The sequence below is a fragment of the Anastrepha ludens genome, chromosome 3 (genome assembly GCF_028408465.1).
Source record: "Anastrepha ludens isolate Willacy chromosome 3, idAnaLude1.1, whole genome shotgun sequence".
Taxonomy (NCBI): domain Eukaryota; kingdom Metazoa; phylum Arthropoda; class Insecta; order Diptera; family Tephritidae; genus Anastrepha; species Anastrepha ludens.
In genome coordinates, this window is record NC_071499.1 from 36,306,286 (window position 1) to 36,312,879 (window position 6,594).

The following is a 6,594-nucleotide window of genomic DNA, read 5'->3' on the forward strand; positions in this document are numbered from 1 at the left end:
TCTCCCTGACAAGATTTCCATATAAAACATTGACAAGTGCCCAAGATTAAATATCGGAATATTGAAATGTATGATCCAGAAACCAGTTCTGCTTTTCAAGGTTTCGAGATGAATTATTTTTTATAAAAGTGATAAAAATGCAACAACTGCAACTGCAGCAATAAACACTGTTCGCGGAGAGGATACCGTGAGTGTAAGGACTGCGCCAAAGTGGTTTTCAAAATTCCGATGTGGTAACTGCGACATGGAGGATGCCCCCCGCGCTGGTCGTCCTGAAGTCTGTAACTCCGACGCCTTGCTCGAACTCGTGGAAGCTGAGCCAAATTTGACAGTCGATATGATAGCTCAGAGGTTAAATTCAACGCATGGAACAGTTCACAGGCACCTGGTTCAGTGGGAAAAGGTTTCAAAGCTGGGAGAATGGGTTCCGCATAGACTTTCCGTCGCCGTCCTTCAGCAGAGAGTGAATGTGTGCTCGCAGCTGCTGCAACGGCTTGAAAATGAAAGTTTTTTGAACCGTAATGATGGTGATGAAAAATGGGTCCTTTACACTAGTCCTGTTTGCAAACGCCAATGGTTAGATAAAGATGAAACAGCAGAACCGACCCCTAGAGATGGCCTTCACCCCAAGAAAATTCTCCTGCCTATTCGGTGGGATATGGTCGGTATTGCTTATTATGAACTTCTGAAACCTAACCAGACGATAACTGCTGATTATTATTCCCATCAGCTATCCCACCTGAATGAGGCACTTAAAAAAATCGACCGTTTTTAGTGAATAGACCCAAAGTTTTGTTTCTCCACGACAAAGCAAGACCTCATACCGCAAGGCAAGCTGAACGAGCTCGGATGGGTGCTAATGCCGCATTCACCATACTCTCCGGATATTGCACCTTGTGATTATCACCTTTCCCGTGGACTTCAATCCCATATGAGTAACAAGAACTACTCCTCAAAAAAGCTATAAAAAGGGATATCGAAGCGTATTTTGGCTCCAAGGACAACACATTTTTTGAGCAGGTAATTAAAAATTTGCCTAAACGTTGGGAAGACATTGTAAATAACGAAGGAAAATATATGTATTATTGATTAATAAATACTTTAAACATCTTTTTTATTAATTTTAAAACCATATTTAAAAACGCACGAACTTATGGACTGAGCTGATATTTGAATGAGATTAAAAAGTTTACTGTGCATGAAGTTTATTGTGGTGAAAGCAAAGGATGTTGAAAAATAATTCTTTTTGCCGAATAGGGGGTACTTATGCTATGTAAATATACCTCTGCTTCTTTAAAATAAATGAATAATAGCCTTTTAAAAAACTATTTCACACCAATTTTGATAAACCATTATTATTACTACTTAATGCGGCAGAGCATCGAACACGTGGAGGCGACTAGTGGAAGCAGAAGCGCTGCAAGCAGTAAATTTCCTAGCGTTAAATAAATCTAGTTTTAAAATGTTTATTGAGGCCCTATGTTTTATCTAGGAACGAGGGGAATATATATATATATATTTATATTATCACTTATTAGTAATACGAAGAGATTTCCAATTTACACCTTCTTAACTGCCTATATTCGCATGCCAGTGTGTATGAGTAACTAAATTAAGAATCGCTTAAACGACGTATTCTAGAAACATAACATACTTACAAACAAAATTTCACATTACTCTGTGAATTGCAAGTCACAATGGAGTTTATATACCATATATGTTTGTATATGTATGCACAAACTACTTTTGTGTCCAACCACTGCATTAGCAAGTCACTTATGCACCTTGTAAGGGACCACGTAAACCTCAATATTGATATTTAATTTGCTACTTAACAGCTGAGAAGAATTTAATTTGCAGTTCTCTCATATAATTCATAGAGTAAGTAAGTTTGACAATTGCCTGTTAGAGTGTATTACTCATAGCGGAGTTGTTGTGAGTCGCATTTTCAAACCAGATGTATTTTCACTTTCGCAGGCTTAATTGAGAGTTTTTTAATAATTGTTAATTGCGAACATAATTCAACGAAAAAGCACAAATGGAAGCTTGATAATAGAATATGTGAAGTAAATATTGAAGGTAAAGTAAATATTAATTGAAAATTTTAGAGAAGAGGCTCTGACAGAAAATGTCATTATTTGCATCAACTCAGGTTTGAAATGATTTGTTAAGTTTGAGTTTATTAAGCTAAGATGTTAGTTGAAACAAAAAAAACTAAGTGCTTAATAGAGTTCAGTTTAAACTTCTTCACCAAATACCTACTTTAGTGAGTTTTGAGGCTATGCGCCAAGTCAAATGACTCATTTTTCGGCTACAAAAGCATACAACTAGAAACTATGCGATTTGCGATAGCAAAAAAGGGAAACTAACCAAGAAATACGAACGATTTCAGGACATAGATATGTAAATTTTATTAATATATATAAATATATAATTGGCGCGTACACCCTTTTTGGGTGTTAGGCCGAGCTCTTCCTCTAATTTGTGGTGTGCGTCTTGATGTTGTTCCCTAAATAGAGGGACCTACAGTTTCAAGCGGATTCCGAACGGAAAATGGTTTTTATGAGGAGCTTTTTCATGGCAGAAATACACTCGAAGGTTTGCCATTGCCTGCCGAGGGGCGACCGCTATTAGAAAAAACATTTTCTTCACCGAGATTCGAATCTACGTTCTCTCTGAATTCGCGGCCGCTACAGCCGAATGGTAGTCACACACCAACCCATTCGGCTGCAGCGGCCGCCAATTTTATTGCGTCCTTAAATTTTTATTCCTTTGTGCGTTTTTCCAAATAAATTCGAACAATTTGCTTTCTTTGGAAACTAGATAAAGGGGTCCTAAAGAATGGACACGAAAAAAACTAATCGATTGTGTTTACTCAGCATTTGCGTAAAAGTTATTGTAACTAAAAAATATTTCAGTATGCACATTCCTAGTGTTTGTTGTCATTAATAATTTGGCGTATTCACTTTTTGAAACTTCTAGGTATTCTTCAAAATGTCTTCGGTTAAGTGTGAGCTTGCGGATAAAATTATATGCAAAAAGCAAGAAAATGTCCAACAAGTACGGTAACTTATGTGTTAAAAAAGTTCAATGAAACCTTGTCGGTGTTACGAAGGCCTGGCAATGGAAGAAAAAAAGGGTTTACGTCGGATACAAAATCCAAAGAGTGGTGTCATTGTTTCGAAAAAAGCTGAAATTTCACTTTGTGATGCTGCAAAACTTGCCCGCTAAATTGTTGAAGACTGGTGGCGATGTGCTGATAGGGAGCATGCATCAGCTCATCTGCAGAATATGGCTAGCAGAAAGCATGCCCGACGATTGGAATCTTAGTGTTCTTTGTCCTGTACTGAAGAAGGGTGACCCGACGATCTGCACCAACTACCGGGGCATCAGGTTTCTAACCATCGCTTATAAGGAGCTGTCTTGCGTCCTATGTGGAAGACTTAAGCCGTTTGCCAACACACTGATCGGGCATTATCAGTGCAGCTTCAGACGTGGTAAGTCCACCATCGATAGACGTGGTAAGTCGACACCCATCATCTCTTCGTCGACTATAAGGCTGCGTTCGATAGTCCTGTACGCCACCATGTCTGAGTTCGGTATACCAGCGAAGCTCATACGGATTTCCAGATTGACGTTGAGCAACACAACCAGCGCCGTTAAGGTAGGAAATAAACTCTCCGAGCCATTCAATACCGTTCGAGGTTTCAGTCAAGGCGATGCACTGTCATGCAACCTCTTCAACTTCGTAATGGAAGGGGTGCTCCGAAAAGCAGGTGTTCATCGTAATGACACTATTTTCTACAAATGTGTCCAGCTCCTTGCGTACGCCGATGGCATTGACATTATCGGCCGCTGTAAACGAGATGTCACCGCTGCGTTTTCTGCTATCGACGAGCGCACGCCATTGCGGACAAGTATACCTTCGAAGTTGTGCCAGAATTAATTTATCTTGATACCACCGTTAACAGCATCAACGATATCAGCCTGGAGATCAAACGGAGAATCACTCTTGCTAATAGGTGTTACTATGGGCTAAGTAAGCAATTGAGTAGCCGAGCCCTCTCTCGCAGGACCAAACTGACACTTTACAAGACGCTCATCATACCCCTGTTGCTTTATGGTGCAGAGGCATGGGTAGTGTCACAAAGCGATGCAGCCGCTCTTGGGGTGTTCGAGAGAAAAGTTGAGAATGAACCACAAGCTGTATGAGCTCTACGCCGACATTGACGTAATTCAACGTATCGCCATCCAACGCCTGCGTTGGCTAGGGCATGTCGTGCGTATGGATGAAGAAGGTGTTCGAGGGCGAAGTCCAAGGGAGCCGACGCAGAGGAAGACCATTGCTTCGGTGGAAAGACCAGGAGGAGGAAATCCTATGCTCGCTTGGTGTACAGAATTGGAGAAGGCGCGCGCGGAGCAGAGGCGCCTGGAGAGAGCTAGTGAGGTCGGCCATAACTCGGTAACGGGTAAGATGCTGCAAAACAAGCCCGTATGTCGCAAGGATACGCCCAAGAAGAAGTGCAAAAGTGAAGATTTACGATCATGTAAAAATATTGTAGCACCCAGTCGAAATGACAAACAAAATAAGAGTGATAAAACACGTGCGCGAAAATTATACAGTCAAGGCATCCATAAGTATGGCTGTGTGGTTATGGACGATGAAACATATGGCAAAGCCGACTTTAAGCAGATTCAGGGAGCTGAGTTTTATACTCCAACGAAGAGAGGAGGAGTCCCAGATGCCTTTCAGCTAAAAATGTTGGCCAAGTTCTGTTAAAAATATTTGGTTCGGCAAGCCATCTGCCAGTATGGTATGAAAAGCTAAACGTTCATTACTATGACGACTATAAATCAAGAAATTTATTTGAAGGAGTGGGGGTAAAAATGTTTGCAGGCATTCATAAAACAACATAAAGTTCAGTTCTGTTCTGGTCCAATTTAGTCATCTTGCCATGAACTGGTATGAAAGCCACGATGTAAATGTTGTTCAAAAGGACCGTAACTCACCAAACTGTCCACAATCGCCAACCATTGAAAAATATTGGGCAATTGCTAGAACTTTAAGAAGAAATTAAAAACGGCCGGCAGTTTCTGAGGACCAACTCTTAATAGCGCCATTTTGTTTATAACAAAGGGAATTGATATAAAGTTTTCGTTTAACATAGTGCGCTTAATAAAGAAGAAAATAAGATAAAAATTGTTTTGAGAGCTTATATAAATTTTTTTGTTACGACTATTTTCACCTGATCAGTATTTTTTGTATTTATACTTTATTCCTAAATGCAACAAATCGCACTTTAAAATAAAATGAAGCGATCTCATTTGTTTCCACGACAGTCGTTTCTACGTTACCGGAACGACACGGATTTATATCCGGCCAAGGACAGTCACTCCAGTAGCGTTCCACGTGCATGTATGGGACATGTTTATGCGACTGTAACAAAAAATAACAACATTTCATAATATTTTTATTTTGCCGGCTGATAATAGGTACCACAGTAGTCCTGAAATAGGAGGTACTTAGCTAAGCTAAATATACAAAGTTTGGTGTTCGCTACTCCTCAATAGTACAACATCATTCGGAGTATCTTTAGCATGGTCGAGGGGTAAAGGGCTGGATCAAGGTGTAATGCGACCCGTGCCGAGGATCTGTCAGGCTGGGGGCCCTTTTCAAAAATAACTCAGTCGTAAACGGAGCTTACGGATACCTGGCGCCCTCCGTAATAGCTAGCCTTACCTACGTACCTGGAGCTATGCGTAGGCGGACTTCTCCTTCTCCAACACTCGTGGGTCCAAAATGAATATTGGCAAAATTAAAAATAAAAACTCTATGGAGACCGGTTCCTCCGCTAAAGGACCGGAAGGAGCTTCCAGCTCTGCAAAAAGGGCAGCGTCCTTGACGAGCCTCTCTTCAGCCCCAGTTGCGACTGAGGCCAAGCCTAGTCAAAATTTGGTGGCTAACAAATCTACGGCTGGTAATTTGGTCCAGCCAAACAAGCAACTGTTGCGACAACCGAAAGTTGGTCGTCAAGCTGAGGTGACTGCGACCTCAGTCAGCGCTAAAAGCAGTTCTCAGGTCCAGAAATGGCCTACAATAAAAATTTCCGACCCGCAAAAGCTGGGTACCAGGAAAGGCGCAATGCGGCCAGGTTACTCACTAGGATACACTCAACGCCACCAGCTGGGGAAGAACTCACTAAGGAGTTGCAAGAGGCGATCGAGTGGGCGAAGGCGGTACTACCCAATTTCCAAATTGAGCGTCCGGTGCATCCGGACATATCTAAGCGTCAGAGGTCAGCCGAGGGGGACAGCTCGCAGGCAAAGAAAATAAGGTTGCACAATGTCACGCCACACAAGTCTTTTGCGGAGGTTGCAAAAAACCGCATCATAATAGGCGTTGTAGACGAAAACGACCCTGAAGGAAAAATCCCCAAGAACCAGTGGAAATGGGTGAATGCTGCGCTGACGAAAGTAGCGATGGAGGTTATGACCAGCAACCCTGGGCCTCCTCCTTCCTGTACAGATGCAGGGTGGTATCAGGGTCAAATAAAGATAGTTGCTTGCGACGACGAAAGGTCGGTGCAGCTTTAC